We start from the raw sequence: 23,650 nt of genomic DNA, 5'->3' as shown, positions 1-23,650 counted from the left end.
GCGGAGTGACAAATATCTTTATGTACCAGGAGAAAAAACAGTATTGGGAACTTGGGATAAATGTTCCATTCGTCTGAAGACCACTACAGGAAACTGTCGTTACACAGAGGGTTCCATACTATTGGAGGAAATAATTTTGCTAATATCCATGAAAGAGGCTGGGAATTATTCTCTTGGCATTCCAAACTAAAACAGACACTTGAATTCCAATATTGACAAAATTCTTGTATTGACATAAATATAGAAACCTTAAGGAATGCCAAATTATGCCCTCCTCCCAAACCCATCCACCCGGTATCCAACCTTCGTTCTCCCCCTTTACATTCTACAATAATTGTCAAACTCTAGAAATAGTTATGTTCGTCATTAAACAGCCGGAGTTTATTGCATTGACACGCATTTGTGCAGACAATACATGTCATGTCCACTAAACTGCCTGCCTGCCTGCGATGCATGCAATCAACGTTGTCCGCAAAAAATAAAACAAAACAAAAAAAGGCGAAATGAAACGAAACACTGGGCGTTGTTGTTAGCTTTGTTACCGGGCTTTCGCTCCTTGTTCGTTTTAAGTGTTAAAACATACAGGGGCCAAAGGAACAATAACAACAACAACAGCAAAAGAGTGTTGATAACGTGCAAATTTGTTTAATGTTCTTTGGTGACCATCGTTGTCGTCGTCGTCATCGACATCATCAGCACCAAGCATTTCGAGGAGAGGGTGGTGGTTGTTGTGTGGATTTACTGGTTGGAACAACATTGAAAACTAGTGGCAGGCACCAAACGACAGGTGGCTTAGAACTTCATAAATGCACATATTTGTGGGTAGTTTGTTTTATTTCTCGACTCTTTATTATTTAAGGTGTCTTAAAAGACAGACAGACAGACAAACATAAATAAGTTATGATCATATACAAATATAACCCAGTGGTAAAGTAATGTAAAGAATTTAATACATATGTAACAAATTTGCAATTGCTTCCGCATCTGCAAAGTGAAAATACACAGCTTTAAGTACATATTCATATTAGATTCTTTATATTGATGTTTACCGTAAATTTATATATGTGAAGATGTAATTAAGATTAGGATCAAATTTCTAAAAGCTCCAAGACATCTCATATAAAAAGATGACCTTTTAATCAATTACTAAGAGGAAATGTGGTTCAGTGGTTTTCATATATTTTACATACATACATATGTATATATATTTTGCATTATGTTCATCATGTTCATGACAACACTACAAATAATTGCTCTGTTCCAGAACCTGCAAGAAGCTACTATTTTTTTACTACGATAACATTTTTTCCTTTATGTTATCGGAAAAAATAGTAAAAATTAGTAGATTCTTGCAGTACTGGAACAGACCAAATGTATGATACTTTATTTATATTAAAAAAATGTTCACTGGGTTATGTCTGTTTGTGCTTTATGGCATGATTGTCATTTTCTGTCACTTTAACGGACAAGCAGACAAAATTTTCAACAACATAATTGTGTTGCATCCGTAATAAAAAAGAATCGTGCGTGGTGTATCGTAAATTATGAACTTTAAATACATTGCTTAGTATGCTTAACACAACCAATGCAAATATGTTGTACGTATGTATGTATGAAGAGACTGAAAGCATGTTGACTGAGTCATTATTTTGTCTTAATCTTGTGTGTTTTTATAATGTGTAGGAGTTTACTTTTCTTTTTTGCTAATTTAATATTTTTTTGTGTAGGAGGTAATTGTAGAAGAGACCAAAATGTTATTCCTCTTTGATCGCCCGTAAAATATTGTATGGGATTTTATAAAAACAAAAATTTCTACTACACTTCGGGTTCTCAACCACAATATCTTAGAGTCTAGGAAGAAATGGCTTTTGAGAGTTTTTGACTACCATTAAAATACAACATAAATTGGCCAATTTGCTAAAAAATAAAAAAACAAATAATCCTAAACAGCTAAAGAGTCTTTCTCATGGCCATCATCTCCAAAGAAAAAAGGGCAGACTTCTCCTCCCTTTTATCACCATGTCCGAATTAATATAAAAGAACCATTTACAGCCGACATTATCTCTCTCAAAAACTGTTTTAAGGAAAGAGAATTAATTGACATGTCACTATAAAATTACCTTCGCCTAAATATGGCAAAAATGAAATAATGAAACACCATTATTAATTTTTCTTGTTGGAGTTGAGCTGGATGATCGAAGATTTTTTTCAGATCAACTCCAACGAGAAAAATTAAAAAATACCAATTATATTTAATATTATTTCATTTGTTTTTATTTTCAGAAATTTCCCCTTGCGGCTAAATTTGGAGCGGATGAAAAGGTGAGTAGTCTTTGATGGATATCCTTCATTCTAAGGATTAAGAAATTGGAACTATATTCCCCATCTTCGTTTAACTAATTTCATATAACGAGAGAAAATAGACAATCTGCTAGCTATGCGGACGGCTAGTGGCATTCTATATAATTCTATATATAATAAAACATCCCAGAAGGGACAATGAGACTTCTCTCCTGAAATACTCAGGAAATGTCGCCTACATTACCGTTGAACATTTGATGTTGCCTGACCGGGTAATCGAACCCATGACCTTCAGGGTGCAAGTCACCACGGTGGTCATTCTACACATTGGATATTCAAAGTATTCCATTAGTAGCTGAGGAGCCCAGCAAAAACGTCTTAGAGTCTTTCGGAACATTTCTTGCTTCAACGAAAATGGCTTCGTTGCAAGACTTTTACGTTTAGAGAGGAATCTGATGGTCTCAACACCTTCCCAACCATCACAAGTTGTGACTATATCATTACCTTCGGATTCACTTTTCAGGAGCAGGGTGTAACTGATGGCTTCGACACCTCAACCTTCTTAGGTTGCAATTGTGTAATTACTTTTAAATGCACCCTGCCACAAGATTAGGGGGATCCCAGAGCCTCCTCCTTCTCCAAGGGTTCTCCTGCACTTGCGAGTTTCGCTGATAACGAATTCCCCTGTAGCTAGGTGAGGATAGTTCCATTCGACCTCGTATTTAGCTAAAATTCCCTTTTAGGGTTATAAGGTCCAATGGTCAACATTTATGTATTCAGGGGGTTTTCAGAATGTTGTGGCCATTTTTGGACGTGTGCATTTGTCGAAAAAATTGAATTGCCTCAAAAGTGTTGCGGAGGAGGTACTTAAAGGAATGGACCAACATAACCCATTTTGAAAGTGGATTTTCTATTTACAGTCTTTTACTTCGACAAATATCGCACTCACCAACGATTTCAGTTGGAGATTTTGGACCAGTATGTCAGGAAGCATGGACTTGTCCACGAAAAGCAAAATATTGCTGTAAACTGGACCACAAAGAGTATTTTCGTAAAAAAAATCCAAAGAATCCACGAACAGACTGCTTTTGTGAGGAAGGTACCCTGAGGAGTAGATCACCATGGTCCATTTTCGAACGTAAACTAAGTTTGGACAAAATACTACGATCCGTTGATCCGTTAAAGAAATACCGTGCGCATAATTTAACGAACATTTTTCAAGTTTTGTGGGGAGGTACCTGAAGAAGTGGACCGATAAGCAGCAGTTTCAAACTTTATCTAAGTTTTGAAGAAAAATTATGATACGCAACGTTTGAACCAACTCAGTATCCTCTTCGAAAGTTGGCATGCGCACCAGCAGCAAAACATGTTGGCCGTAGGTGGTTTTTACAGCTTTAGGGCCATTTTCTCAGGAAGTACGAATTTGCCCTGAAAAACTTGTACCGTCGTAATAGGGGCTCCGAGATCAACCTTTTGCAAAAAAATTAACATGATTCGAAAGCAGGTCTTAAACTGAATTTTTGAGTAGGAGTTATCCGAAGGAGTGGATCAAATAGTCCACACTGCAACTTGATATATGTCTGGTAGAAATACTAAGATGTGCAAAGTATAGATCAAATTGGTTACTACCTTGAAGAGTTACGGTTCGCATGATTTTTTCGAAAAAAATTGACTTTTGTGGGGGAGTTACCCGAGAGAGTGGACAAAAAATTCGAGAATTAAATTTTTACCAAATCGGTTGATCCGTGCCAGAGTTATCGTACGCTTCAGCCAGTCAGACAGACGGACATGGCTAAATCGACTACAAATTGTCTGAAACGTCTTACTTGGGATCTAAAACCATTAATTCGAGTAGCCCAAGTTTGGTCGTTTCAAAGTGTTGCACCCTCTTTAGGCTAATTGCTAAGGATATAAAAACGGACCCGACGCCAAAAAGGCATTATGACGGGTTTGTCAAAACGCCCCAGATACATATAAGGCCTTAAGTCTATTCTGCGTTGTCAGGTCGTTGCAGTAAGTTGGTGCCTTGTGACATGACTTGTTGTGCATTACTACTTCAGCTTTGGTATTTTGGAGATGTTTCTCCTACCATCTTCGTCCTTCAATGCTTTCTGCCAAAGTAGCTATAGGTGGTCGGGTTTATCAAACGCTAACAAGTCTTGTTCAATGGAACAGATCGGTTTAGCACCCTTTACGGCGGATTGGGATTAAGTATCGTGACTGGATATTTTCCCTATATTAGGTTGATGGGAAGCCTGCTGTGTCTGGTTAGACTGTCATTTATGTCCGGTATGTCGTCCCCGCTACTGTCCGTTTTGTGTCACTCGGGAGCTTGAAAAAGATGCCATTTTCTCTGAAACTACTACAAAGAAACCCTAGTGTGTGTATTTGTGTAAAGATTGTCATTTATACCTTCGAGTTCCGGGAAGGAGTTCAATGTAAGGGAATTGATATCATTGTAAATTTTTGTTAAAGTTTGATAGATAGAGAGAAAGAGAGGTTGATGCACTTGTGGAAGTAACGACTGAGGATGCCTAGGCACCATCCAGGCCTGCTTCAGTCAACGGATTATTTTCTGTTTTTGCGGCGGCTTCCGTTCCGTTCAGTTTTCCTTAAAAAATAAATTATATTTGCTTAAAGTTTTCAACCGATTTCCTTGTAACTTAGCGGCTTAAACCCAGAAAAGTTAGAACAATTTTCGAACCTGTGGCGAGGATCGAAGCTATAGTTCTCCCTGCCTTATCCCTTGGCGAACAATTCCAAATTTTTTCACTAATAAATTGGTTGTTGTTAAGCCAGAATATTTTGAAAAAGAAAAAAAAAAAAACATAATTGCAACAGCTATCCCAATAAAACGCCACCAATGTCCTGATAAATGATAATTTATAATGAATATTCATTTATGCATGTTAATTTTTGTTTCTGAGAATCTCCAAACTCTTTTCAGTTCAGGACAATAGTCATCCAAACGAAACACATATGTCGTCCTTTTTATCTTAACCAAAAAACGTCACTTATGGTATCAAGTGTTTGGGAGGATTAAGTTCCTTCTATGTATTTCAACTGAAATGTAGCAAGCTTATGGGAGACTTTGGTGAAAGAAATTCTTAATGAAAAGGACTTATACAGTATGCTAGCTATCCACTATCCTCAATAACATGTAGTTAAATAAGAATGAAGAAGAAACCAAAAGTAAAACTCACGCGTGCTACTTTAATGCAGCATGTTGGCAGTAAGGATTGCGAATGAAAGGGAAAGTTTTTATATCAAAATAGAAAATGTAGCTTTAAGGTACATAAGACACAATGATAATGTTGACGGGATGTCAAATCCAAAATTTTAAAGTCAGGTTAGTTTGATTGTCTGTGCATGAAGTTGATTGAGAACGGTAAGAGTTTCGAATTTCTCACGTATTTTTTATTGTATTCAACGAACAAATAGTGGAAGTTACCACATTCGCTTATCTGCCACAAAATACAATATGTACTGGAAACCATTTCGACTTGATTTGACATAAATCGAAAACATATACATATTTCAATATGGCTTCCTTAAAGGATTTTTCGTTAAACAAATGCATTTTGTTGAAATATTTGGCAAAAAATCTATTTGCACTTAAGCGAGTGGCAGCTAAATCCAAACTAATGTATCTCATTAAACATAATTATGTGGAGTTTCGAATCCTGGATTTTTGATATACATTATTTATGTCCTTGCCGTTTCTTATTTATAAACCTAAATTTCAATATACCTTTAAAATTTGTTTCCCAAAAATATTCATGACTTCAAAATATATCAAATTATTTACAACATTTTCTTGTGTCAACTTTAAGAAAAATTTAGTTCAAACAACAATACAGCAATCACCCTTCCCTCTGTGTTCAAGAAAATTTTATAAAAATTCACAAAATTCTTATCATTATCAAAGGCAACAAAAGGAAAAGAAAAAAACAGACAATTGGAATTCCTTTCCGTTTGTTCATTTCCCCTGGCTAAATGTGCTTGCTAGCAAGTCCTGCTGTTACAGTTTTGTTCCTTTACATTGCCTTAGTTTTTGGTTGATATCAATTTCGAACAGCAGCAGCAGCAACATTTCAGTTAAGTCTACCCTACAATCTTGATATCTAGTTGGCCTAACAGTAATGCCGTCAGAAGTGTAGATTCCTGGCCCTTTCTTTGCATTTTTTTCATGTTCTAGTTCTAGCGTTGTCGTTGATTGCCACTCTCCCCCACACTCATTTTTACATATACACATACATACATATGTATGTATGTATGCATATCGTATAAGTCTTGCCAATTTCAGTTTTAGACCTAAATTCATTCATGCGTTACACAGGCGGTCCGATAAACATTTGGCGATAAGAAATGCCGTAAGTTCATCATCACAACAACTGTGTGATGTGAACATGGTATCAAAGTATTACTTTCCCCTTCGCACTACGAACTCCTCTTCCTTTAGCCATATACTAAATAATATAAAGACCCAAAAGCCTTGGGCATTAACAAAAGTGCCAGCAGAAGAAGAAGGGAAGTTTATAAATGAATGATGTAAATAAAAAAAAAACACACACACACAAAACAAAACAACTCTGAAAGGAAAGAGGAATTATACACCAACAAAAAAAAAACTATATAAACAAACAATTTGTGAAACATTTGAAATTAACTCGGTAAGGGATTAAGCAAAAAATAAAAACACACAAAAAATTAAAGAAATTATACAAAAAAATTCCAACAAAAAATTCCAAACAAAAATAATAAATACGTTAAACGCAAATATTTATATACCACCTACCATGCCTCAGCCCTCTCCTTCTATACTCACACACAAAAACCAACATTCTTTATGTATGTATTTGTATATTTATTCCATAGACCTAACTGTAAAATTAAGGTCACTGGGTGTGACAATTTCCTTTGTTTTGCTTCTTCTTCTTTTATGTCCATTTTGCTTTAACTTTCCTGTTTGTATGAGAGTGTGGAGTCAGTGTGTAGAGATACCACAACACCAAAATAAAACCCTTAAAACTTTCATTTCCCTACCTCTGGATTCGGACTTGCTGTTTTTTTGTTAAAAATAAACAAAAGTTTTTAGCCTTTCTCATTCGCTTCCAAAGCACACAAACAAAAAGTTTTGAATTAAATCATTTTTACCAGCGTGTGCGTGCGTGCCTGAATGTGTTAGAAGAAAAAAAAGGACTCCATGCCACCATACCAACATAGAACGAAATACCCTTCCACTGTTGTCCATATAAACCACCATCGTCCAAAGTTTAACAATTGTTGGTTTATATTTTGTTGTCTTTCGAAAAAACAACAACAACACCAACAAACAATATACAAAAAAGTATTGCCGTTGAATTTGTTTTTTTTTTTTCATTACCGCCTGCTGTTTTGTCCGCTTTATTTTTTACATTACCACACCATTTATCATTTTCTATATAAAAACATCAGTTTGTATTTACATTTTTCGCATTTTATTTATATAATAATTCAGGGTGAAAGGGTACGGTTAATGGGAAAGATTGGTTTGCGAGGCTAGGGTAAAAATATTAAAAATGTAATGACAAGACAGACTCCAGTTTCTTGGTATATTACAGAAAGCGGATTCTTGCGGTCTAAATCAGGGTTGTGCCTTTCGCTGGTAATAGTGGAGTTGAGAAATGGATAGCCAGCCATATACACCATCACAGATCTCCTACGATTTTGTCGGAGTACTTTCACAAAAAAGTAGATTGCTGTCCGCTAGAGAGAAGTAAACGACATCACTGTCACCTTATCTTGAAGTTAGAAATTTAACCCTATAGTCACCCATAATATGTTCCTAACTTGTCAAGTGAGGGAAGGTAAATAGCAGACAGATTGCCTTGGATACTCTATATCCAGGTTGCATAAGCCATCTGCGCTACGCCTTATCCAGATAAATCTCTCGATGTTTGCCATCGGTGACGTAACGAATCCATCAATTGGTAAATTGGGTCCTGTGAGACTGGTTTCAAGTCCTCTAACCAATTTTGCTCTTTCCAGATGGCATGAACATCTGCTTCAAAGACGCTACCTACAGCTATCGTTAAGCTTATATGAGTGTATGATTAACGGATTTTCGCAATAGGCATCGGCCTTCCTCCATTTTGGATACGTCTGTGTACATTGTCAGAGCGTCCAGAGGTGAATTAACTTCAGCCCAAATAACAATTCGTGAGATAATTACTGAGGTTGAGTCAAACCTGAGAGTGGTTGGCATTAAATCGCTTGTGCGATTACTGTCACCCAATTCAAGCTGGTTATCACTTGAGTTCAATACATTCGCATGTACAAACTGTGAAACTGTACAAGTTCCTTGCTTTCGGATTCTAAAAGCCGTACTCGCTGCTTGAAACTTCACACGAAGATCCAGGATCACGTTCAAATCTGTCTGAGAAGTTCTTTTGGTTGTGTCGGTGATCAGAATTGACACAGCCTTTTGCACACTTGAAAGTTTCGACAGCTGTACCTTATCCCCAAGTGCAAGCTACCAGACAAGTCCACCATTAGACGGAGAAGGTGAATCGTAAAGGTCGTTGTCACTTCTGTCATCAGCAGCAAAGAAACTTGAGGCTTTACTACGGAAGCAGCATAGTACAACAACAGCACTGCACACAATTTCCACACATTTTAACCGAGGTCTCAACTAGAACAGGCCGTGCTATAGAACAGTGATGTGATGCGACTAAAGTTTTTAATCAGTCATGCTAAGCTGTTCGAGAATGTCGGGAACACTATCCTCCGGCATTGCTTGAAACTTTGGGTCACCAACTATACGCGTGGTCCTCAGAAACAAGAAGTTCAAACCTCTTAGAGTGATACAGGGAGTTCCTCAAGGAGCGACGGAACTGTTTTACCTCTGACTTTCTGCAGTGATCTTGTTGAGGTCTGCCACGCGAGAAATATGAAAATATCCGCTACTAAGTCAACAGCCACACTGTTCACCACATGGACGGCGAAAATGAAGGTTCCACTGAATGTGCAGGTCGATGGGTCAATAATTCTGACCACCAACTACCCCAAAGTCCTGGGGTCACATTTGACAGCATGTATAAGTTGTCCGCGCATGCCACAGTTATCTGCGACAAGATGAAAAGCAGGAACAAGGTCCTCAAGTCCCTGGCCGGTAGCACTTGGGGAGCAGACAAAGAAACCTTGTTAACCACATAAAATGCGATAGGTCGGTTTGTGGTAAGTTAAGCGGCACCTGTGTGGTTTTCCAACGTAAGTGATAAGCAATGAAAAAACTTACAAACTCTCCAAAATGCAGACCTGAGAACAGAAGCAGGGTGTCTCATGTCTTCAATGGACCATCTATGATCTTGCCGGCGCTGTTGTCGATGCAATATTTGCTACCACCTGGAATGGATAGGTACCCCCACCCAGGCATGTCAGGAAAGATCTTAATGATCTATACAAAAAGAAACCTCTAGATTAATAGGCTTATTAGGCAGGATTGAGAGATATTCTTACTGAAGCAGTCGCCGAGGCAATAACAGCCTACTGTATGAGTACTGTCCTAGGAGATCACCCAACATCCGTGGCAGGGGAATAACAACCGCTGCTAAGACAAACGAGAGTTGTTTTGGCTCAACTGAGATTCGGTTGGTTTAGCCGCCTTACTGGTTCTTACTGGGCCAGGATTGATGCCATAACCCAGAACATCTGTTCAGCATGCAACACCTGCCTGCCCGTATTATACGATGTACCATTTCAACTGCCTACCCAAACCAGCTCACCTAACTCCACTTTCACTATGGACCAATCCTATCCAGGTGGCGTCCTTTCTGAACTTGGACTTTATGATGATCATACTATCCCAGCAAACCAATCATACCGAAATCGGAACAAAATTTGGACGCTACGTCCGACGTCGGATCCGAAATCGTATCGATATCTTAACGAAAGTTGTATGAAGTGGTTGAGATAATTTCGGAACGAAATGTCGGAGCGAAATCGGGTAGATTTTGGTCAGAATTCGGAACGAAAGCGGAAGAAAATCCTTGGGAAATTCGGAAGCCGATTTTTTTTTCCGAATGTTCGTACAGATTTCTGAGCGATTTCGGAATAATGTCGTATGAAAATCGGAGGTACCTTCTGAATTTTCGTAAAAATTGCTGAACAAGTTTGGAATAATGTCGTATGAATATCGAAGGAAAATTTTTTTCTCTGACGCCGAAACGAAATCTGGACGAATTTCCACACCGAAAAATGGAATAGAAATCGGAACGAAATCTGAACGATTTTGCTTCCGAAATTGCTGAGATGTGTCGGACATCCGACATTTGGTTTGCTGGGATGTTTCTGACAGCAATACGCATTACTGGCCGATTACTGGCGTATGTTTGGACAAAATCCGTTTGAGACCATTCGAAAACGATTTAGCCCTGCCAGCCCGCCCGTCTGTCTGCGGCGCATGTTAACTCTCTGACAGATCAACCGCTTTGGTACTAACTTTCTACATTGTAATATTGCTTCCAGACATATCTCAGGTTCGTATATAGACAATATAGGTTCACTACTGCGGGTACCTCCCACACAAATTGTCAACATATTGTTTTGGTTCCTATGACAACGGCATAAGCTCTGTCAAGGCAAGTCTACACTTTTTGAAAAAATACCCTAAACCTGTATAAAAATTGAAAGATAATTATCGTGGCAGGTAGCCGATCGTTGAACGTCGTAATATTTTTTTTGAAACATAGATCAGGTTCGAATATGGCCTATATCGATCCACTTCTTCTGATACCTCCAACGCAAAAGTTCAAACTTTTTGATTTAAGTACAGGTTGGGACCTGTTCGCGGATAGATGTTGAAGTGTATTTCGGTTAGTACTTACGTTTCTTGTTACAGCAGAATAACTTGTTTACATGACGGAACCTGCCTATTTCACGAAACTTTTAGTCACGTATTCCAACCAAAATATCTGTAAATTAGCATTTCGGGCTCTTTATGGGCAGGAAACATACATATGTACCAAAAATTGTCGGTTTCACATATTAAGACGGTTTTGTAATTCATCTTTTAGAGTTATCAGTGGACAGGAAATAGGCTCTCAAAAAATGTTTGGTCCATGCAAAATTACAAATTGGATTTCTTCTAGGAAGGTGTATTAATGTTTACCTTGATCGAACTTATATAGCGCTTTTTGTACATTATTTATGTGAAATCGTTTGAAATGTATACGGGAGCTCTATCCAAATCGGAACCAATTTTTACAATTTTTTCCAGAGTCGTCGTCCATGGGCCATAAAAATTTGTTTGTGTTCAATTTTTTATCAATTAGCGACTAAAAGCATTTCATATGGGTTCTTATTATCATATATCATAAATAGAAACATTAGAACACCAACTTATTTTAATTGGCGATATTCAATTCATTGGGAATGTCACAGCAAAAAATCAAAGTATTTACATAGAGGGTTGGTGTAACATTAATATAGACATATTTACCAAACCTACCTTCTCTATAAACCTACATTTCATTAAACTAAAAACTGCGTGTCCCAACAACATTTCAAATTTCATCTTAATTATGGCGTGTTGCCTTTATAACTTATTTAGTTGGCAATCTAAGTAGATATCAACAAACTCAGCGAAAAATATTCATGATGTAAAACTGCTCCCCCACCGTTCGGGAATTTTATTCTATTCAATAACCCATTCATAGTTAGGTTTCATTTCCTTAAGGAAATTTCCATAAGCAAACAACGCAGCAAACAAAAACCTTTAACGCCCTTGGCGTGATTTATTAATTATTAAGTGTAACACGAGGTCCTTTCTCGGTCATTTCTTTAACAAAAACTCTAAAGAAAACCAACCCAAAAAGGGCTAAAAAGTTTCCACATTCATTACCAAGCAAAACCCATACCTTTCTAACCCTTTTTGAACTTGCTCTACATAAGAGCCTTTACACATTCCATGGAGTATTTAACAAGAATTTCTTTACAATTCCTGGTTTCATAGCCCGACTCTTTTATGGTGGTGACTGGTATGCAGTCAAAGTGAACATGTTATTAAATCCCTGCCAACATGACATTAATTTATGATTTAAAGTTTTCCCGTTTCGCAAAACAACTTGTCTTGGTCACTTCATTATACTTTCGGCTGTCGCACACTTTCACTCCCTTTTCCCCTTCACTTGGCCCAAACCTGAGGATACTTCTTCTTGTGTATTATTATTAATATCAAAGGGAAATTTACATTTAGTCACCATTTTTCTTGTCGCTACTCTTTCTTGGTCAAGTGATTTAAAGGTTGGCCATTTTGTTTGGGCCAGGGCAAAATACATATACAAGTATTTGATACAAACATTTGACACTTCATATGCAGCCATGAGGTAAAAATACAGCAATTTTATAAAAAAACATACACACAAAACTCCCCAAAACATGCAAATCAGTTTTCTTGCTGCCACACAAAAAATTGCCTAAATTGTTAGCAAACTGAAAGAAGATTGACTGCAAAAATTGGAGGTAAGTCAACAACCACAGCGACATCAGTTGAAACTTTTCCCTTTTTGTTTTGCATATAAAATAAATTGTTATGAAAATTATACATGATAACAGCAATTTACTGTGATCATAAACAATACTCGAACTGAACTGATATCAAACTAAGAAGGAGTGCAGAAAAAAGTAAAAATAACAACAAAACAAATGGCGTAAGAAACTTTCATAAAACTAAAACAAATAAATAAATAATAATTTCACATAGAAACAATCATCGGTGTCATATACATACTTGTATGTTTGTTAGTCAGATTACAGGTAATACTCATTGAATGCAAAGTAGTGGTAATTTGATTGGCTCTTATAGAAGAAAAAAAACCATAAGTCAATTTATTTTCAAAATTTTCATTTCCTTTGCTTAATATCACCTCACACGGTGCGCCTTAACAAATTTTAAATGGAATGTACTTGCACCTGGGAAGTTTTTGCGGATTCTGAAACTACAATACTCATTGATTGGAAATACCAAGAAACAAAAAAAAAATCGTCGGAGGAATTTTCAAATAAATCGCGATTTAAGTTCACATTTTTAGGGGTTCTTTAGGTTTTCACGATTTTGCTTGGAAACCGCTAGTCCTATGTAAATAGGCCCAAGGAAAATATTGTAGCTGTAAAAATTCTCCAGAAGACTGACCTTTTTGATATTTTCGTAGGTTTTACCGTTTTTGAGATATATAAGTTCAAATCGAGACAATGACTGACTGTATCGCCTCCTTATAAAACAATGTCATTACTGCAATTTCCCAAATTAAACTTATATATATTGAAAATGGTACAACCTAGGACAAAATAAATCATCCAATCTTGTAGAGAATTTTCACAGCTACAACATTTTCTTTAGACTCATTTCGAAACGCCTTGCGGTTTGCAAGCAAAAACGTGAAAACCTAAAAACCCTAAGATTGGGAATTTTTATTGTGATTTATTTAAAAATCCCTCCGGCGATTTTTTCTGTTTCTTTTATTTTTCTTATCTATGAACATTGCTGTTTCAGAATCCGCGAAATCTTCCCATGTGTAAGCGGTGTTCATTAAAAGTTAGTTAATGCGCACTGACCATGATATTGTTTTATAAGGAGGCGATACAGTCAGTGCATTGTCTCAATTTGAACTTCTATATCTCAAAAACGGTAAAACCTTCACAGCTACAACATTTTCTTTAGGCCCATTTACATAGGACTCGCGGTTTCCAAGCAAAATTGTGAAAATCTAAAGAACCCCTGTGAACTTAAATCGCGATTTATTTGGAAATCCCTCCGGCGATTTTTTTTTGTTTCTTGATATTTCTCATCTATGAGCATTGTTGTTTCAGAATCTGCAAAAACTTCCCAGGGGTAAGCACCTTCCATTTAAATTTGGTTAAGGCACACCGTGCTCATTCATATCGCTCATTTACTCAAAGTGTGGCTAACTCACAAAATTCGCTTTTTAAGACTTCTACTTTATCTTGTGTCAAATTTTCGTGTTGATATCTCCAAAACTCAAGAAGCTACAGCTCATTTACTAGAAGTTTGGCATAAATCAACAAAAAAGTTTTTTTATGTTTATGAAGCACTAAAGCACTTCAAATCCTAGTAGATCTTGCATAGAAATTTAGCACTGATATCTGGCTAACTCATTGTAAAAGATGGTCCAGATAGTTGTTTTATTTTTTGTGTAATAAGCTTTTTAAGTTGTGAAGCCAAACTTCAATCGCAAATTTAAAACGCATTTTTCTCTAAACTGTATTTTTGAGATGTGACACTTTTTGAGTAAATCTGCGACATGATTTATCTAAATGTGTCTTGGTTCCAAAATAACCGGGATTGGTCCCAGAGTTACTGTTTTTATATTTAATTTTAAAACAAAACTTTTTATTAGTGGAGAAAATTTGAAATTGTTTGTCAAGGGGTCAGGCAGGGAAGACCACAGTTTAGGATCTCGCCACAGATCTCATTTGTTCCGTTTTTTGTTTCTTCAACAGAGAACATTCCATATACAGGCGCCAATTGTTTGCTCGAATAGTCCAAAGAGAATTTCGTCGGCGCATCCTAAACTCGAACCACTGCACTTGTAAACAAGGCACATAATTCCCCACTTCTATACGTTCGTTCAGTCTCGACCAAAAACAAATGACCAACTTGTTGGTGTTGCCCATGTACCTCGCATACGAATTGTCACTATTTAATCTATACGAATCATTGACTGAATTGTTTTCTATACATTTATTAAGCACACATTTGAATAAGTGGCTGGATAATCATGGTTAATAACACTGTGAACACAAATTTTGCGGAAGAGATAATTCCGACAAAATCGATTAGTTGTCAATGAGAGCCTTACCTAAAAGCGAGCATTGAAGGAAGCGAGTTAGAAGGTCAAAGTGCTCTACGAAAATAATCCTCAATCGATTTGACTGGAGACATGTCATCTAAAAAATAAGCTAAAGCAACAGTGAACAAAGATATAACAAAGATATAATTCCTGACGGCTTACAGGGTCTCTAGCAAAAACTTAATCACGCCATAACGCGGAAGTTCGACTCACGGTGGATCTGTTCTTCGGGGTTCTTAATATACTCACCAAGGACATCCATCCCCAAAAGGAATTATGTCTTCCCCAGACTTTCACCTCCATTTTGTAGCATAGTGTAGTAAGTGGAATCCTTAGATCACCATTAACTATGCGAATTTCCCATGTCTTCAAAGGAAAAGATGTAGATCTTCGATAAACTCACTACTTTCCCTTGGACGATTTTTATGTAGCATAAATAAAATAACGCGATGGCAAAGGCTCACCAGTGGCGAAGCAGTCCCATGTTACCCTACATAAAAATATTTCTACATTATGAGAGAGGTTTACCTGTTTTGGATTTTCCAAGGACCAACACAACAAACTTGGAGTGCCAGAAGTGGTAGAGAAAATTTGTCTTAAACCACAACTGTTTGTTCGGTTTTGACGTTTGTCAGTTTTGTTTTCATTATAACAACAATATTTGTTTTTTTTTTTTTTTCGAAAATTTTGTGTTTTGCTATTTTTCTTTCAACTTCATATATGGCATTTGGGCACACTATGTTTAACTCCTTTCATACTGAGCTGCTCTTGGTATCTCAGTGCACACCCCTTATATTGACATATATTTACATATCTACGATATATAGCAGAGATATTCTACGCCGTCATAACTATGTACGTATGTAGATTACATGCAAATTGTTGGAGGTTTCTTTTTTTGCAAAAAAGTGTGAATTTATGTGGGAAATATTATTTGTTCTTGTGTGAGCATTTGGCGAAAAATGATTTAGATTTTTATGGAAATTTTTTTTTGTTTCGTATAGACGAATAGACAAGGAGTAGTAGAGGTAGTAGTAGTTGACTTGAATTTGTTCATATGAAAAATATGGAAATATGGAATGACATGTGGCGGCGTTAAAACTGGCGCTATATGTGTGTATATAGTAGGTGTAATTGTTGGTGCTGTCTGTATAAGGTTAAGTTTGTTTTTATTTTTTTGTATTGCTGGAAATTTTGACACATATTTCAGTATAAAGATAAGAAATTATTAGTATGGAGATATTTAAATGTTCCACCTGCAATTAGTTTTTGTTTAGTTTAGTTATTATAAACAATTAGTTTTTTGGGTAGTTTGTTTCTATTTCTATTCTGAGAATTGGAAAGTAAAGTTGTATTTTATTGCTTTAGAGATAAACAAAGTGATTAGTAAAGGATAGAGTTTCCGAAGAAATTAGCAATTCAAAAAAAAAAAAAAAAAAAAATAATTGGGCGAAAAGTTTTACAATTTTGGTGGTGCAAAAATATTTGCAGTGGATACAAAATAGGAACTAGTTAAATACAGTCCGAACTTATTATGTATTCTCTATTTTCCCAAGATTTTGTATAATCGTTCACAGCCCTTGAAAAAATGTTGATATCACATTGATTTTTCTCAAGATTTTTATACATAACTATTCATAGCCCTTGAATTTTTTTTTTTTTCATTTTCGACTGAAATTTCCAACTCTACCTCGGAATACCTTCCGTTATTCCCTTTCTTCATCGAAATCCATAATTTATGTATGCCGAATACCCAGTAGACATAATTAAATTGTTTCGCTGCTTATTGAATGTTGTTAACAACACCATTTGACCATTAACTTTTCGGTGATTCCCGCTTTGTATGTGTGTCCTGTTATAGTAATGGCGGCTTGCTTTTTTGTTGTACAAGCAATAAACACTCAATTAACAAAAACAAAAATTAATTTTTCATAAATTTTCACATTGTGCATTAACCACCGATTGCATTTGCCATTTAATATGCAGATACCGTCAGACAGGCTGATAATGATTTTTGTTGCCGGCAAAAAAGAAAAAAAAAAACAAAAAGGAACAAAATATGCAAATTATTTATGGCAAAAGCAAAGTATGGCATATATGTATGTATGGTCAGTAATAATGGTTTGGAAATAAATAATAATGACACATAATTATAACAGAAAGTTTTGGTGTTTACATGAAGGTTAAAATTCGAGAAGTTAAGGGAGAAATATTTTTGAAAAAAAAAAAACAAAAAAAAGAGATACTCAGGTTAAAAATGGAGGCTAATTAATGTATGCTTAAACCTAAGCCCAACCTAAGCCCAACCTAAGCCTGTAACGAACATACACATCCTAATGGAACTGATCAACCGATTTGGTCAAAAATACGGCCTTCGTCATTTTTTTCCAAACTTAGTTTCAGTTCCAAGATAGGCAATACCGGTCACCAACTTCCGGTACTTCCCCCCAATATTTAAAAAATGTCACTAAATTGGTATGCACAACGGGGGGTATCCTTGAAGGGGGCAACCAATTTGGTCCAAACTTTGGATCTTCTATTATTTTTTCCAATTTTAGTTTAACTTCTAAAATGGTCCTGTCCTTATGGTACCACCCTCACAAAAGTTCAACGTTTGTGTCTAAGTACAGTTTAGGGTCTGTTTGAAGATCCTTTGGAAATATATGCCGATGCTGTTCGTTTTGGTCCTCTTTACAGCCATATTATGTTTTCCGTGAACAAGTCCATGCTTCCTGGTATACTGTTCCAAAAGTTATGGATGACCCACTGAAATGACTAATGGGCGCGATATCTGTCGAAAAGATATGACTCCCAAAATAGGATCCACTTCCATAATAGACTATGTCGGTCCATTTCTTTAAGTACCTCCTTCGCAACACTTTTGAACTTTAATCCTAATCCACATTTTTGTCGACAAGTTCAAATGTCCGAAAAGGGCCACTAAATTCTGAGAAGACCCTAAACACATTCGATCTGTCAGTAGATGAAAGTTTCAATTCAAATAGGATGAGGTTGTACATATCTCTGTCCGCAAAGCCGACTGATACTTTTTTACTTGTTGTATATAATATAAGAAAATATTTTAAAAAGTGGCAAAATATATTCAAAACCTCGAAAGAATATTAGAATGTTCCTATTTGATTGTTCTTTAAAAAATTCAAAATCCGATGTTTAATTATAGAGAGCCATTGTTTATAGAGACTTTCGTTATAGAGAGAATTTCGACTATATTTCCAGTCAGCAGGATCTCTTTAGTAAAATATTATTCTCCAATAGAAATCTATTATTTTAATTATGTTTTGTTAATTTTAATATTAACGTTAAATTCTTTAAATTATGTATTTTAATTGTGATTAACATAATATTTTTTTTTTTTTTTTTTTTTGCAAAAAATCCTTATCATTAACTTATCTCAACACTGCATATTATTATTATTTCCTGCAAACGATTGGATCCTGCTTGATTTACCCTCCTCCTACTCCTCCTCGAAAAACAACTGTCTGTTGGCTATGCCGCCGCCGACTGTCTATCCGTATGTCAATTTATGCATGAATTTTACTTTTTAACAAAGTGTAATTTTTGTAGTTCACACATTTTACATTATTCTCGTGTGTTGTGTTGGTCAACTCTTCCACAATTTTGTTTTTGTTTTGCTCAATCCATCTACAACCCTTTTCTCATTGAATATTTATGCAGTTGCATTTCACAAAACGAAAAAAGAACAGAATCAACGACAACATAAATTTTACTACAGATTCATTTATATATACATACATATGTATGAACACTTGTAAAATAAATATATATATATACACATAAAGAAATATTTTTTGTATATACACCGTATATGTGTATAAATGTCATTGTATGTAGGTAGGGAAAATGCTAATGTATGCAAAAAAGATTCATTTCATGCAACAACGGCCGGTCGTCTGTGGCCTAGGAGGAGGATATATTGAATGCAACAGCAAACTGAGATATGCTGATTTTAATGTAGGGACGGAGTAAAACGAAAACATTAAATGGCCTTTTTATATTCTTCATGATTTCGTGGAGAGGATATAAAAATTTTGCCTCAGTCTTACGGCTTGTTCCTCTAAGACGATTCGAATTCAAATTTTGTCGATTGAATTAAATATTAAAAAAATAAAAACAGATCATTAATTTCTGTGTTGCCTCAAGCATCTGATATTTCTCCTTGTATGTGTATAATCAGAACGAAAAAACGATCAGAGAAAAGTCCTTCAACTACAGGTCATGTACAAGAAGAAGTCGATCTATATAGTCCATCTTCAAATTTTATGTATTTTTGGAAAAATTATTTCGAAGTGCTAACCACAAACTGCCTTCAAGAGTTTTCGGGCTCATTGGTGTTTGAAGTATGGACTTTACCACATGGACTTTAACACTAAAACGCAACATTATAAATGAAAGTATCAATAAAAGTTGACAACAGCGTTGCTGTCGGTGGGATTTATCAACAGATTTAGTTTGGTTGTTAACTTATCGAAAAATTGTGTTAATATTTGTCGGTGACTCGACAAATGGGTTGCAGAATTCCACTACAGGTCCGAATATCGACTACATTGCTCGACTTTTTCTGGTACCTCACACACAAAATGTCGACATTTATCGCAAAAGTGCAGATCAGGTACATGTCTCGGATTCTTTTGAAATTTCATGCAGCAGATTGTTCTCGCAGATTACTCTCTATTACGACGGCACAATTGTTTTCAGGGGGTTTCAGTGAGATAATGGCTCAAAAATTTCATTTGTGCTGTCACAAACTAAAATGGCTGATGAGTACTATAACAAACGTATAGAGTATACGGTTTGTCCCAAAATTTTACACATTTTAAAATTTCTTCCAAACAAACATCAAGTTCCAAGAAGGTCTATATCGGGAAACACCTTCCAAGTAGCTCACTCAGAAAAATTCAAAAATTTCACTTAAGTGCAGTGTATGGGCAGTTCTATGATCATTTTGAAAATGTCACCGAATGTTCTCCTTGATGTTCTGGGATAACCCCTTCCGATACATTCCTCAGAAAAGTTAAAAGGCTGTTTGAGGAGGTTGTAGATATAATTTTTTCATGGGCAAGCCCAGCTACATGACTTAATGTCGTAAAAACCCTAAAAACCCTAATACACATCGTAATATTTGTGTCACACTTAAACCAAGTTCGAGGTTGGGTTATATCGGGCAATTACTTTCGGTACTTTCTTCAAAAAAGTTCTAAATGTTCACATAGTTCCAGTTTAAGAGACCTTGTGTTTCTGATAACAACGAAGGTTCTCCTTGAGGTCCTGGGATAACTCCTTTTGATACATCACTCAAAAAAGTTAAAGGGTTGTTTTAGGAGTATCGAAGGCACTTCTTGAGTTTGTGGGTATAATTTTTATGATATAATTTTTATGGCCTAAAAGCTCTAAAAAATCCTACGGCGACCAACTAAAATGTCTGTCTACTGCAAATGTTTAATGCATAGCGATAATGTCCCGAATGTGCCAGAAATTAGGTCTGTCTTGGGACCAACTGCTGAATATTGTGAAAAGACTCGTTTTGGGGGTCGAACACGGAAAATTGTGAAAATGGGTTGAAACTTTAAACAAATATTTTTCGGCTTATAATGTTGTATAAGTATATTTTTATTTAGGAATTTTTTAAAAAACCACGGGGATGACGGAAGTCCCCCGGGAATGACAATTTTCCTCTGCATTTCTAAATTTTTTTTTTGAGTATGCCATTTTGTATTTTATGGTATGTTTAACAATTCTACAATAAATTTATTAAATAATTATCATAGATTGAATAATATCAAATTTATATTGAAAATGTCATTCCCGTGTTCCTTTTGTCATTACCGTGGAAATGATGGAAACGTGACTATTCTTGGATTTAAATGTGCAAATCTTAAAATTTTTTGTAAAATATAAAATAATTTAATACAGACTAAAAAAATAAAAATACCCATACCATCAATTTAAATAACGGAAAAAATACTCAAAATTTTCAGGAACATGCTCAAAAAACAATAAATATTTCAACAGCTCTCAAACAACTGGCCCATGGGAATTACAAAAAAAAGGACAGGACTAAAATGTCTCAAAATCATAATTTAAAAAATAAAATTATATTTATGAAAGCAAAATAGACTTTGTTCATTCTTCTAGAATAAATTCTAAATATATCAAAAAATTGTTCGCAGGGTGCTAATACTCATTACAGTTGCGTGTCCCCAGTCGTTTTGTGCTCAAAAACGACTGATATTCATTAATATTTCAAAATATATTATATAAATGAAGTATATAATATATTTTGAAATATTAATGAATATCAGTGTTTTTGAGCACAAAACGACTGGGGACACGCCACTGTAATGAGAATTAGCACCCTGCGACCAATTTATTCATATAAATATGTAGAATATTTTTTTTTTATTTTCGAACGTCATTTAAGGACATTTGATTTACTTATTTCGTTTCTAAGAATTTAAATTGTTTCAATATTTATAACCCTAAATGCGTCGGGACACAGAAACAAGTATTTTCGCAATATTCACCCATATCCTCCACCATAGTTTGGAGGGTATATCAAGTTTGTTTTTGTATTTGTAACTCATCGAAGTAATCTTTTCGACCCCATAGTACATATATTCTTGGTGAAATTGAAGATATTCGACACTTGAAGTTCCCGGCGGTCACGAAACTTCTCAACCGCAAATTGTCAACAGAGGCGCAAGTTTTGGTACAGCCCCCATATAACGGCACCTCCCGATTTTGGGTGTGTTGGGTTTTGCTACATTTGTTGACCGAACTATTTTTCATTTGACATTTGAGGTTACCAGTGGTCACAAAACTTCTCCAAAAATTGCCAACATTGGTCCACACTTTGATATAGCCCCCATATAAAGGAGCCTCGCGATTGAAGACATTGTAATAATTGTAATGACGAATATCCCAGCTTTGGTTGGGGGCACTTCAACAAAAGTGACCAATATTAAAAAAAAACCTTCTGAGCTCTAAAGTGATCTCAATTGTGTTACCAAAAGAGATCAAATACTTCAAATATAGAAAAAGATGCTCATGTGTTCCAATTTTCAAATTTGTGGAAATTTTATTTAATGACAGAAATCTCTGCTTCTGTTAGACGTATTCTGAAGGAAACCCTGACAATGAAAGTGGACCATCTGTGCTTAAAATCCATATTAAATGTGTTTGTTTTCATGAACAAATACCAGAGTTATTGAAAGAGGCGCTAAGTTAACCCAATTTTAATATTTTGAACTTGTTATTTTAATGACAAATATCTCTGTTTCTATTTGGTGTATTAAAAACGTTTAACTGCTAACCAAGAAGATCGATATAGCTTTAGATCATCATCAAGTAGATTGTCGACTGTGTCAAATATAAAACATATACCAAAAGCTGTCAAACTATCCAAACATTCCATATTAGGGCTTTTATCTCAATATACTTTTTATTGACAATTTTAATTAAAAGATTAGACGTTGTTCTATAAGTCCATATTTACATTAGGCAATTTTCCTTGCGGCAATTGTCAGTTTGAAGGAGGGAGAGGTGAGGCATGTGGTAACCCTTTGCCTCTCAACACCCTCTCTCACCGACAAACTGACAATTGCCGCAAGAAAAATTGAATTATGTAAATATGGACTAACATAATTCAATTTGATGATTTCGAAGAAAAATGTTAAATATAAAATACAAAAACTAAGAGAACTGATGAGGATGTATGGCGGTATAGCGTTCTCTGACTTTCCTGAAAGAATATTAATTAAAAAAAAAAACTTATTGTTTTCGATTTACACAAATAAAAAAGATGAAGCTGAATTATGTTACAAATAATTTTCGAACTAATTAAAATATACATTTTTTGTATCGCCCAACAAAATTCAAAATCCGAACTTATTTTTATTGCAATTAACTTAAAGGCCCTTTCTGAGGCCTTCTATTAATCTGTCCGAAGTGGTCAGTATTCACTTATTTTACTATGCAGCCATAATTTTCCAATTAAGCGAAAATGAGCGATTTATTTGCCATGAAATCAGTGAGAATCACCGATAAAAATCTCTTCGAGTTTTTTTTGTGTTTTGGTTTTTCATTTGCAATTTCTTTTGCCCTTTAACGGCCCCCGTGTCGGCTTGTTGTTGCTGTTGTTTGATTAACAACCAAACAAATGCCTCGTACATGGTGGGGGCGAAACAAGAGAGTGAGTGAGTAGTGCTTTTGTTTTTACAGTAAGAGTTGAAATGAAAAATTGTATTACAGAAAATTCTGCTAATATTTATGTACTACTGTATTGCGAGATTTATTTCATTTCATTTTGTTTCATAAGAATACAGTGGCAGAATTATTATTATTATTTTCTTTTTGTAATATTTATGCGCAAGCGTATGTAGTGTGGGGGCGAGTGTGTTTCATCTGTACAAGGATATTTTTCTCGTGACAAGGACAATGGAGAAAATTGTTTAAGTTAA

General features: G+C 35.5%; 1 protein-coding gene across 3 annotated transcripts in view; it reads left to right on the top strand.

Annotated features, from left to right (window-relative positions):
• The window catches only part of Antp (homeotic protein antennapedia), a 338,269-nt gene that overhangs the window by 61,138 nt on the left and 253,481 nt on the right, over positions 1-23,650 (top strand). For all 3 annotated transcript variants that reach the window (XM_073958722.1, XM_073958719.1, XM_073958725.1), the window contains exon 2: positions 2,284-2,322. The gene's annotated coding sequence lies outside the window, so the exon portion shown is untranslated. The remainder of the gene's footprint in view (positions 1-2,283; positions 2,323-23,650) is intronic.

The sequence above is a fragment of the Musca autumnalis genome, unplaced genomic scaffold (assembly GCF_047663935.1).
Source record: "Musca autumnalis isolate F117 unplaced genomic scaffold, ASM4766393v1 scaffold_1, whole genome shotgun sequence".
Taxonomy (NCBI): Eukaryota; Metazoa; Arthropoda; class Insecta; order Diptera; family Muscidae; genus Musca; species Musca autumnalis.
This window is presented reverse-complemented; position numbering and strand designations above follow the sequence as displayed.